The sequence below is a fragment of the Leptodactylus fuscus genome, chromosome 8 (assembly GCF_031893055.1).
Source record: "Leptodactylus fuscus isolate aLepFus1 chromosome 8, aLepFus1.hap2, whole genome shotgun sequence".
Lineage (NCBI taxonomy): Eukaryota > Metazoa > Chordata > Amphibia > Anura > Leptodactylidae > Leptodactylus > Leptodactylus fuscus.
In genome coordinates this window covers 95,240,356-95,253,239 of record NC_134272.1, presented here as the reverse complement: position 1 = coordinate 95,253,239, position 12,884 = coordinate 95,240,356, and the positions used below count along the sequence as shown (strand labels likewise).

The 12,884-nt window shown below is 47.4% G+C and overlaps 1 protein-coding gene across 1 annotated transcript in view; it reads left to right on the top strand.

The window, feature by feature from the left end:
- Window positions 1-6,898: 6,898 nt before the first annotated feature.
- LOC142216700 (uncharacterized) overlaps window positions 6,899-12,884 on the top strand; it is a 35,724-nt gene continuing 29,738 nt past the window's right edge. The window contains exon 1 of the mRNA XM_075284724.1: window positions 6,899-7,011. The gene's annotated coding sequence lies outside the window, so the exon portion shown is untranslated. The remainder of the gene's footprint in view (window positions 7,012-12,884) is intronic.

Genomic DNA, 12,884 nt, shown 5'->3' with positions numbered 1-12,884 from the left:
AAGGACCTGCGATAGCTCCTTCTCACACTTGGGGTGAAGCAGACGGTCACTTACACTGCTGCCAAGTCCCATCAGGGTCCCATACATGGGGTGGGATTTGTTCTCCCGCATGGAGGTCACCACAGACAGTATCCTTCTGTCACCGACCACCTGTACTGGGTCCAAGGGGCTCCCCAGGCCAGAGCTGGCCCTCCTGATCAGCCTGTCAAGTCTATTTCTGTCCCTGGCTGGTATACAGCGCCCCCAGCAGGCCACACCGAAAAAGATGGCTGAGGCAACCACAGAGTTAAAGAAGGACCTAAGAAGTGACCCCTGGACCCCCGGCCCTCAGCCTCCTGAGCAGGTAGCGTCTGCTGTGGCCCTTTCTGTGCAGCGCCTCCAGGTGATCAGCCCAGTCTAGTTTATTATTGAGGAGCGCACCCAGATACTTATAGGTCCTGACTATCTCACTGCCCGTCCCCTGGATCTCCACTGGGGTCGGAGCACCTCTCTGTTTACTAAAGTCCACCACCATCTCCTTGGTCTTCCCAGCATTAATCCTGAGCTGGTTCCGCTGACCCCAGTCCACAAAGTCCCAGTATAAGTCTCTGTATTCCCTGTCGTCGCCATCAGTGATAAGGCCGACTATAGCAGAGACATCGGAGTACTTCTGTAAGTAACAGCTGGAGGAGTTGTGCCTAAAGTCAGCAGTGTACAGTGTGACCAGGGGCGAGAGCTGGACCTTGTGGTGCCCCCGTACTACAGATCACAGTGTCAGACACACAGTCCCGGGCTCTCACATACTGAGGGCGGGGTGTCAGGTAGTCTAGGACCCAGTAGGACAGGTGATGGTCCCTCCACCAAGGTTCAGCTTCTCCCTCAGTAGTCCTGGCTGATGGTGGTAAAAGCTCCGGAGAAATCACAGGACATTATTCTCACAGTGTTCCCGGGTTTCTCCAGGTGAGAGAGAGCTCTATGAAGAAGGTGGATGATGGCGGCATCTACCCCAATGCCCGGCCAATAGGCAAACTGGAGGGGTCCAGAGCGGAGCTCACTAGGGGGCGCAGGTGTGTCAGGACCAGTCTCTCTAGGACCTTCATCAGGTGGGATGTCATTGTAACCATCACTGTGTCCCAGTGCAGACTTAGCACTTGGGTCTCCGACAAACCACCTGGTCTCTTTCCATGCAGATGGCACATGTCTGCTCAAGCAGTCCAGTTACTGGCATGGTGGCTCTTTGAAGAGACAGCCATGATAGCCCACAGGCTGCAGCAGTCACATGACCTCTGCAGGGACCAGCAGGGCTGCCAGTGCTGGATCAGCAGGGAACACACAGGTCAGTAAGTCTTATTTTCTGCTGCTGTAAAACCTTTTCCACACCCTTCAACATCCCCTTTAAGAAGTCTTTAAGTGATGGAGAAGGTTTTCAGGGTGGAGTAGTCAAACTAAAGAAGATGACAAAGGCAGGAAGCGACAGTGAAGGGTTTAATGAGCTGTAGTCACTGATAGTCGTACACCCAGCGCGCCGCAACGACAAGTCGTCTCATGTTCAGAGAGGAAATTTACTTGGAAAACATTGAGCGCATCCAGAAGACAGTGGCCGAAATATGTTCTTATCCCCATCCGCCTGTAATGGGATAGTACGGGGGAGTAGTAATTGTGTGTGCGCACCAGGACACTGTATACAGGAACAGGCTAGGTATGAACTATATACAGTGCTCTGCAAATATAGAATAGTCATTACACTTATCTCTAAAAGGAAAGTTCAGGAATTTAAGTTTGGAAGGGAAAGAACGCTGCTAAGTATTCACCCGCTGAGCTATCAGAGCCCTGACATTTGCTTTTGGCCAAAATTAGGAAAATGTCAGCTTTCTTCCAGGAACAGCTCCACACCCGCCCATAGGCTGTGTCTGGTATTGCAGCTCTTGCCTTTGACTCCCTGGGGCATTGCTCTTGCAGCTCAGACCCCCACCATCTGTTACCTACCTCACCCTGTGTACTGAGAGTTCTTTACCCACCATTGCTATGAACTCGCCCATACTATATGAGCAGCAGGATCAGGCTCCGCCTCCAGTGCACCTACTGCCTCATTTGCACAAGACTACAAAGTTGTTTTATTTAAAATCTACACAAGTGACCTAGATGAGGGCGGTCTGATGTCTATCACTGTACTGTGCTCTGTAACACGGTGGTCGCAGCTGAATAGGCTTAGGAATAGTGATAGAAATAGGGGCCTCGCAATCCAGTGTCCGGGACGAGCTTCACATTTTGCTTTACACCCATTTTACACTCCATGTGACCTAATGCACCAAATTTGTGGTACGTTTTTGGTGTAGACTAAGCTGACAATAGCTGAGTGTAAGGCTTTGTTCACACAGTGGAATTTTTCTTGGCTGAGAAGTGTAGCTTCAGGAATTTGAGTCTGAAATTTTCTGCTTGATCTTCAGTTATCGCACAGAATCTGCCGAAGCAATGAACAGGACGCTTCTTCTATCTGCTGGCTAAAATATCAGGGAAAAAACAGCGTCTGAAAAAAAGGGAGGTAAATGGCAGGAGGAGTTTGCTGCAGAATCCGCCTCAGATTCAGCTTTTTTCCGCGATCTCTGCCTTCTATTGACAACAATGGGAGTCACATTCTGGGAGGAATCTGCTCTGGATTAAGAGGCGAAATCCGCCCCCAAATACATGGCAAATTCCTTCGTGTGAACAGCCTATAGCAGTGGAAAAAAAATGGCTGGTTTGTTATGGAAACCTGGAGTAAAGCTGTGTGCATGTGGAGACTAAGCGTCTGCGAGCTTCTATTGGCTGATAAGGGACATGTGACCGTGTGTATGGCAGCTGCAATATGAGTGAAAGACTTGCAGGTTTCTATTGGCTAATGCAGGTCATTTTGGGGGGAATATTGTATCTCTGGAATGGTACGTCCCAGAGAGCGGAGACCTGGTCTAAAACCTTCCTGGACACCTGATGTACCTGCGTGCCATCTACCTATCTATCTATTTATCTAGTTGGCCAAAAGTCTTGTCCCCCTGCAGTCCTGTCAGATAATCCTCGCTGTCCCCAGATAATGATTACACAGCACAGACTCTTATATAGTATATAAGTGACACAGGGTATATACAGTATAAGTATCGCCCCCTGCAGTCCTGTCAGATAATCCTCGCTGTCCCCCCGATAATGATTACAAGCACAAACTCTTTGGTAATATCTTCAGTTATTTTGCTTGCAATGAAAAAACACAAAAGAGAATGAAAAAAAAGTCACATCATTGATCATTTTACACAAAACTCCAGAACTGGTGCGGACAGAAGTATTGGCGCCCTCAGCCTAATACTTGGTAGCACAACCTTTAGACACAATAACTGCGCACAACCGCTTCCGCTAACCAGCAATGAGTTTCTTACAAGGCTCTGCTGGAATCTTAGACCCTTCTTCTTTGGCAAACTGCTCGCGGTCCCGCCTGAGATGTGAAGGGGGCCTTCTCCAAACTGCCACCAAGAGATCTCTCCCCCTCCCCCACAGGTGTTCTATGGGATTCAGGGCTGGACTCATTGCTGCCACTTTACAAGTCTCCAGGGCTTTCTCTCACCACCATGTTCTAGTGCTGACCTGAAGTGTGTTTTGGGTCCTTGTCCTGCTGGAAGAGCCCTGACCTCTGAGGGAGACCCCGCTTTCTCACACTGGGCCCTACATGATGCTGCACAATGTGTTGGTCGTCTTCAGACTTCATAATGCCATGCACACGGTCAAGCAGTCCAGTGCCAGAGGCAGCAAAGCCACCCCAAACCATCAGGGCCCTCCGCCATGTCTGACTGTAGGGGGCGTCTTCTCTTTTTTCCTGTAATCTCTATGTTGAGGCCTTCTCCTACTTTTGTCTCCTCTGACCAGAGAACATTCTTCCAGAACGGTTTTGGCTTTCTCAGGTAAGTTTTTGGCAAACTCCAGCCTGGCTTCTGTCTGTGGGTAAGAAGTGGGGTCTTCCGGGGTCTCCTCCCATACAGGCCCTTCTCATTCAGACGCTGACGCTGGATAGTACGGGGTGACACTGTTGTACCCTCGGACTGCAGGGCAGCTTGGACTTGTTTGGATGTTAGTCGAGGTTCTTTATCCACCATCCGCACAATCTTGCGGTGAAATCTCTTGTCAATGTTTCTTTTGCGTCCACATCTAGGGAGGTTAGCCACAGGGCCATGGGCTTTACACTTCTTGATGACGCTGCGCACGGTAGACACAGGAACATTCAGGGCTTTGGAGATGGACTTGTAGCCTTGAGATTGCTCGGGCTTCCTCACAATTTTGCTTCTCAAGTCCTCAGACAGTTCTTTGGTCTTCTTTCTTTTCTCCATGCTCAATGTGGTCACACAAGGACACAGGACAGAGGTGGAGTCAACTTTAATCCATTTCAACTGGCTGCAAGTGGGATTTCCTGTTCGTCCGTTGGCAGTACACGCATATGGGATATTATCCCCCTAGATACAATTAGAAGAGACAGGTTAACAAGCAGTAGTCATTAATTAAACAATTAAGGCCCTCCTATAAGAAGAACCCCGCCCTACTCAGCCTCAGTATTTTTATTTCTCTTAAAACTTTGGAAGAGGCAGGACTCTCTTTCTTACTTTCTCTTTTTTTTTTTTGTTTTGTTTTTCTCAACGGTTGGGAATCAGAATCCATATCCTCGTTTTAATTCTCCCTTTTTTTGGCAGATTCGAAGGCGGAAAAACCAGCAGATTGATGTAAGCAAGATATAGCAAAGGCTCTGTTAGGATCTGTGACCTCTCAGAACAACCTCCACTGGAATCTGTGGGGGGCGCTCTATACTCCAGCCTTTTTACATCAGGGCACAGTTTGGCCGTGGGACCTTGTACCAAAATGTTCAAAATAGCGACATGGTCATTCATTACTACACCTATCTAAACCATACAGATGGGACATAATGGTCTCTGAGGGGTTCCCCCATCGGTCAGGTAATATTTAGGGAAGCAACAAATTTTCCCACCCAGGGAATATTGCTTTGTAACTTCCCATGTGTGTGTACTACTTCTATCTATCTATCTATCTATCTATCTATCTATCTATCTATCTATCTATCTCCTATCTATCTATCTATCTATCTCCTATCTATCTATCTATCTATCTATCTATCTATCTATCTATCTCCTATCTATCTATCTATCTATCTATCTCATATCTATCTATCTATCTCCTAATCTATCTATCTATCTATCTATCTATCTATCTATCTCCTATCTATCTATCTATCTATCTATCTATCTCATATCTCCTATCTATCTATCTATCTATCTATCTATCTCCTATCTATCTATCTATCTATCTATCTGTCTGTCTGTCTGTCTGTCTGTCTATCTATCGCCTAATCTATCTATCTATCCATCTATCTATCCATCTATCTATCTATCTATCTATCTATCTATCTATCTCATATCTATCTCTCTATCTATCTATCTATCTATCTATCTCCTATCTATCTATCTATCTATCTATCTATCTATCTCCTATCTATCTATCTATCTATCTATCTATCTATCTATCTCATATCTATCATCTATCTATCTATCTATCTATCTATCTATCTATCTCCTATCTATCTATCATCTATCTATCTATCTATCTATCTATCTATCTATCTATCTATCTATCTCCTATCTATCTCCTATCTCTCTCTCTCTCTCTATCTATCTATCTATCTCCTATCTATCTCCTATCTATCTCCTATCTATCTATCTATCTATCTCCTATCTATCTATCTATCTATCTATCTATCTATCTATCTATCTATCTATCTATCTCCTATCTATCTATCTATCTCCTATCTATCTCCTATCTATCTATCTATCTATCTATCTATCTATCTCACTATCTATCTCCTATCTATCTATCTATCTATCTATCTATCTCCTATCTATCTCCTATCTATCTATCTATCTATCTATCTATCTATCTATCTATCTATCTATCTATCTTAGATTGAGTGTCAGGACCATTTTACATATTTGGTATAGATCAGACTTGCACCAGTTAGACACTGGTTTTGCCTCCATGTATATACTGTATACTCCCTGTATATACTGTATACTCCCTGTATATACTCTATAGTGTATGTAGTGAGGCAGCTGGACGTATTTCCTGCATCTGTTCCTCTGTTAGATTGTCAGCTCCTATGTCCGGTCTCTTCTCTCGCTTCCAATGTTTTATGTTTCTCTCTTTCTTATCTCTTTCCAGTTTGTACAGCGCTGCAGAATAGGTTGGTGCTATAGATGGTCTAATATATTACCACTATCATCTATAAGAATGTGACTGAGGTTTCCCTGGACCCCAGACCAAACCCTGGCGGGGCCCTCACCTGGCCCTAGGACCCCAGTCCCTACATTTGGGCCTTTTCTGCAGAGACGATGCGGTACATTCATCGCAGCTCATGTGACGGCCCAGGACCCCGCCATGGTTCCCTGCCCCCGTTACCATGACCACCAGTGAAACCAAAAGGGCTGCCAGTGTAGCTGGACCCTGAGGAAGATGAGCGAGGAGGAGGAGGAGGGCAGAGCTGATTCATAGGAACAGGAGGGAGGAGGTGGGGAGTGAGCAATGATGGAGGCGAGGAGGAGGAGGCAGCTCTCAGCTTATTCTCAATGCAAAGCAAGGTTCTGCAGAGCCCGCACACAAAGAAGCAGCAGGGTAGCCTGACACACACACACAGTCTGCAGGTATCCTAGGGCGCCGTACACACCTGCACCGCACACCTGCTGTAATACACCCTGCACTGCACCCAATGCACAGAGACCCCCACACCCTGCACCAGCCTGACACTGTGTGTTACTCTACAGAGTACTAGACACTGCACACACCCACCAGCGCACATCACTACACACTCATTGTGACTTGTCACCCCAGGATCGGAGCCCCATCTGCAGAACAATGCCCCCCAGCTACTGGAATATTCAGGATTCCCCGACTGGACTGGGAGGTAATGGGGGATACGCCGCAGAATGAACGAAACACACCTCTCCTCTGAGAATGGTAAGCAGGGGGTTGCGGGGGGTGTGGACCTGTTCCGATGGGGTCCCCATTTGTTTGTGAGATCTCCTTTGTACCCCAAGCTCCGGGACGTTGGTGGGCATCACATGATGCTATTGTGCGGTGACCCTAATTCTGTAGGGCTGGGACCTCATTGTGACACCAGGGCCCTGAGGCTTGTGGATACCTGACAACAAAAGCCTCCAGGTAACCTGAGCCGTGACCTCTGCCGCGACATAAGGGCTGGAGCGCGGTACAACACGGTGACATATGCCTAACGTCAGAGCGGTCACCGCGGCGTGGCCAGTCAGGGGTTAATGTCTCTCCGATTGATGTACAACAATCAATATCCTGAATGGAAATCTTATTTTAGGTTGTTTTGGGAGCATGAGATGTGGTTTTAGTTTTGCTGGTGGAGATGACTCTGCGGCGGCGGCGGCGGAGATAATAGAGCGATTATGAATTTACCGCCTGTCATAGATTAGAATTCACGGTGCAGCTCCTCAGGATGTGATATGAGCGGAGCTGCGAGTTGCGATGTTGTCTGCGTCCTACTAGTAATGACACCTCTACTTGTAATGTGATAGATGACGTGGGATATGGCCGTATACCCCACTGATAGGCTATCTGGGACACGGCGGGGACGTTATTCTGGACTTTGTGTCTTGTCCTTATATCTCAGGATTAAGATCTCTCAGTGGATTCTATGAAACTGCAGGTGAAGAATTGCTGAAGTGTTGGTGCATTGGGTCGGGGATACAATAAGTGACGACTTGCCCTTTAAGTGGCTGCAGGCATTGTCTAGGAGATATTGATACTGGAGTCGGTCATTGTCTCGCTGCCTCGTGTTACATGAAAACAATGCCTAATGTTACATGCCATCTCACAATGCAGCTGCTACAGTAGCCGGAGCCGCAGTGAGCGCCGCCACCAGGTGATGGACTCCACAATACCACCACTGAGCTGCAGGCTACGGGGTATCCTATGGGACAGGTGGCCGGATGGCGGTGGGATGTACCAGTCAGTCTGGACAGTAATATACAGGTACATGGGGGGGGGGGGGGCGTACCTTCTGCAGAACTTCTGTACCTCCCGTGTCTACTCGCTGGCCCCAAGGGAACTTGTCCCACTGCCCATTTTCCGCCTCGTCTCCCAGATGACTCTGGATTTGTCATAATCGGTCTCTGATGTCCCTGAAACCCTGAAAAAGCTTGAAGTGACTTTATATGAATCTTAGTAAATGGGCTGTGGACGCGCAGTGTTATTAGATCTAACCTGACAGCAGAACGGGCAGCGCTGCAGTGCGCGTTACAATGTGTAGGGTCAGATACATTGTATATAGATTGGGGCTTGTGCTGTCAGATCACAGACCCCATCAGACCCATAATAGGGTCTCCCTTGCTTTCTATACAGGTATACTGAGGGGAGTCCTGCACCCCTGGAAAGATGTGTGGCCAGAACCAATGGGGCAGATTTATGAGGACTGGAGTGTTGTACGCTAGTCTTAGAAATAAGCCGCACGCTCGGGTGCCAGAGTGCAAATCATCTGGATATCTCACAGCTGAAAACTGGTTACAATAAATGGTCTGGTCGAGGCCTCTGCGGCCGGATACACAGAAAGTGGCAAGAAATCATTGAGGCCAAAAAGCTGCGAGTCCAGCACGATACAAAACAACAGAAGCTAAACTGTGATGTCACAACGTAACAATGTGATGTCATAACGTGGAGAATGAAATCTGAGTCAAACTTACAAAGGAGAATTCCTAAACTTTCAGGATAATCAGGCAGATGTGTCCATGAGAAGTTCTGCATTATTATGTCGTTTTCTCCTCTTCAGGACGTGGCGGTAGTTTGCAGTTCTCCCTGAGCTGGTGACTTGCTGCTATGATGTCTCCTATAGAAATTCACTGAAAAATCGGGAGATTGTGCTCCATAACTGTCTCTCTCATACAAGCAATAGCGCTGTATTGGACATCATAGAGAAGTATTGACCTGTATTGATCGATATAAAGTTTTTGGGGTGAGATAGAACACTTCCTATTAGCTGCAGCAGCCTCTGCCTTTCTAATTCTCTGCTCCTCTCTCACCCGCTTCTAACCTCCTCTCCTCTGCATAAACTTCCAGCTGGGAGACCAACAGAGATGTCAGAGTGAATGTCAGTTTAGATGACGAGGAGGAGGAGGCCGATCCATGTGGAGAAGGAAGCATTTTTCTCTGGTGTGATATATTGCAAAGTTTCTTTTATTGATTAATTCAGTTTGTTGCTCAGTTTCTGCCCTTAATCCAGTATTGATAGGATGATCAGATATTCTGGATTATCAGACGTGTTAGGTTATTGGTCCGTCCACCGTTCTGCGTCTGACATTGGGAGATTCCACTTTATATTCTGTGCTGGATTATCAGATTTTTGGATTTCCCTTGACATTAGGCCAGTGCAGAATTCCTTTATTTCAGCCCGCGGGGTCCGGGTTTGGCCTCTGTCATGAATCATTGCAGCGACATCTGAATGTTTTTTGGGTCCCAGATTATAATGAGTAGCAGGGCCCCCACTGACCCTGTGCCAATGATAACCCTGGTATCTCCTTATATGGCAGGGAAGCATTCGGGCCCCTCGGGATCAAGGGCCCAGGTGTGACAGCTGCGCCCCTCCAGTGACACCCCAGAACACACACAGGAGGACGCCTCACATTTTAAATCCATTTGCACAACACATGAATATGTAATAATGGTGACATCAGACACCACATGACGCACCCGCACAGTCCTGCGCTTCCACTCTGCTATGTTACGGTTTGTCTTAGTGCTGAGGTCCTTTCATCGCTGGGATCGTCCAGATTCTGTGATCATTACATATTTGGCGCTAGATATTACGGACGCTGAGCTGCACGTTTAGAATCAGCGAGACAAAAGTGAGGAGGTAGAAGTGACAGGTCGCAGGGACGCGGCGCAGAACATCAGCCGGCGGCACGACCAGCGCTTAGGATCTTCACTTTCTAATAAGCCGGCACAGTAAATGTCACCTACATCTATATGTGACAGTCGCCGGGACGTCTGTGAGCTCACGGGGACAGGACTGAGGCTCGAGGGGCTGTGGGGCTCCTGCCTCACCATCATAGCTCAGTACAGTCATCACCTATAGATCTGTACACTCAGCTTCTACCCACTATATATATTATGGACGCACATTTCTAATTGGTGCTGAGACGTTCCCTACTCCACTTTGGGGCGGCCTCTCCCCTCTGGTTGCTGTGGCGGGATATCACATGCACAGATCTACAGATATTATATCAGATACCCCACATAGATGTGTGACAAGGCGCTGCAGCATCTCCCAACACAGACCTGAGAGCAGAGCTGTCAATCACGCTGAAGCCCCGCCCACAAGCAGCTGCTCCGCAGTGTAAACAGTGGGGGCGCCATAACAGTGGTCCCTACAGTCATATCGGGGAGTGATTGGTATAACACACGCTGGTCTCTGTTGTACTAGAGTCTTAACAGGATGGAGGACGCCTTTCATTTATGATGAGGTGCATAAAATTGGCGCAATTGATCATAAATCTGTCGTCGCTAAGCCCCTTCTTTTTATGGGACTTTCTTACGCCGCAAATGTGACTTAGCTCATTATTAAATGTTCCCAATTTTACTTTGCTGCAGATTTCTAGACATCAGACCCCAGAATCGCTGGCGCCGCCCTCTGGTTAGAGAATATTATATAATATATTCCTCCATTTTCAGAATCGCGGCCTCTTGTGACCCTGGCAGATTCCTGCAGGAAACCACGTGCAATTAAATTCTGCAGAAAATGCTCAGGGCTTTATTTAGATCATTTCTGACCGGGCTGAGAGATTGCCGTCCCCGACATGAGCGCCCCCCGGGGGTCACGTGTTCGTGTGCATAGCTCCATAGCTGCATCATATAATACAATAGTCATATCCTATTATTAACCCTTGTGTGAGGTCCCCGACCTGATACGTGTTATTACCAGAAATGGAACGGCGCAGCAAACTATCAGGACAGCAGAGAGATTTGGGCTGCTGATGTGTTTAGCTCACAGAGGATTGTCCAGACTGGATACAATTGTATTTACTTCTCAGCTGAGAGTAGGAGTAGCGATTTACTAGTTTGCTACAATGTATCAGTCTGGAGTCCAGGCTGTTTAGATCACAGAGGATTGTCCAGATGGATACAGTTGTATTCACCTCTCGGCTGAGGTCATTAGAGACTATATATTAGTTTGCTACAATGTATCAGTGCAGGTGACATGGATCAGTCTGCAGTCCGGGCTGTACAGATCTCTGTCCTGTCCCGGTGGTTTGTTCTAATGAATCTTCTGTGAGCTTTGTGAGATTTGTGCTGCTGATGTGTTTAGCTCACAGAGGATTGTCCAGACTGGATACAATTGTATTTACTTCTCAGCTGAGACTAGGAGTAGCGATTTACTAGTTTGCTACAATGTATCAGTGCAGGTGACGTGGATCAGTCTGCAGTCCGGCCTGCACAGATCTCTGTCCTGTCCCGTTGGTTTGTTCTAATGAATCTTTGTGAGATTTGGGCTGCTGATGTGTTTAGCTCATTGAGGATTGTTCAGACTGGATACAGTTGTATTCACCTCTCGGCTGAGGTCATTAGGGACTATGTATTAGTTTGCTACAATGTATCAGTGCAGGTGACGTGGATCAGTCTGCAGTCCAGGCTGTTTAGCTCATTGAGGATTGTTCAGACTGGATACAGTTGTATTCACCTCTCGGCTGAGGTCATTAGGGACTATATATTAGTTTGCTACAATGTATCAGTGCAGGTGACGTGGATCAGTCTGCAGTCCGGCCTGCACAGATCTCTGTCCTGTCCCGGTGGTTTGTTCTAATGAATCTTCTGTGACCTTTGTGCTGCTGGTGTGTTTAGCTCACAGAGGATTGTTCAGACTGTAGCACAGTAGTAAGACAGGTTTTCAGGCTTCTTGTAGGAGGAAGGTTGCCCCCCCGGGTGAGGTATGAGGAGGTGCCGGACCTCGCTACCTCGTGTATCCCGATGATGCTGCGCACGTGTCTCTGTTTGCATCGTGGCCTTTGGATAAGAGTAAAGCAGATTAGTGGCTGCAGACGGTGAGATGTGTAAATCCCTCTCCCTCAGCGGCCGTATCATCCATGACCCCCAGTGCAGGACATGGGGGCGCCGGGTATTTGTGTCCTTCATGGTGATCCCTGGGGGTCTTCTGCTAAGGACTCATCACATCTCAATTACTTGTGTTAATCCAGGAGATTGCAGGAGCCTCATAACAACATTTCTGGTAATATCTGCGCCTCTAATCCCAGGGATGAGGCCCCGCGCTGATATTACAGGGGCGGCTCAAGAACAATGGGAGAGGTTTAATGAGAACATCTGTCCATGGAGCGCGGCTGACGTCCTGGTACACGGAGTGATCGATGGCGCTGTGAGAAGACGACGCACCTCGTGTGATGATCTTATTAATTAAGGCCTCAATTAATGATCTAATAGGACAGAGCCGGAGTGGCCGCAGTGACATGTGATCATCTCGCCGTGCGTCATGTCCTCCGCCCTGTAAGCAACAATTCTCATTACTGAAGTCAATCACACTGTCTAATTATAACAAGTATCGCTCCGAAATATCACAAGACTCGTCCGATCATTGGAGATTACACTGGAGACGTAGAAGAGGCCTATGGTCAGATTAGAACCCAGAACCCAAACACATGGACCTCAGAACACAATACAGAACCAACAATAGAATTGGCTTATTGTAATCACAAATCTGTAGGACAGGAGAATACAATCTATTACTATCTGTTATCAGCCATGTCAGGAGAGGAGAGGCCGACTGTAGGACAGGGGAATACAATCTATTACTATCTGTTATC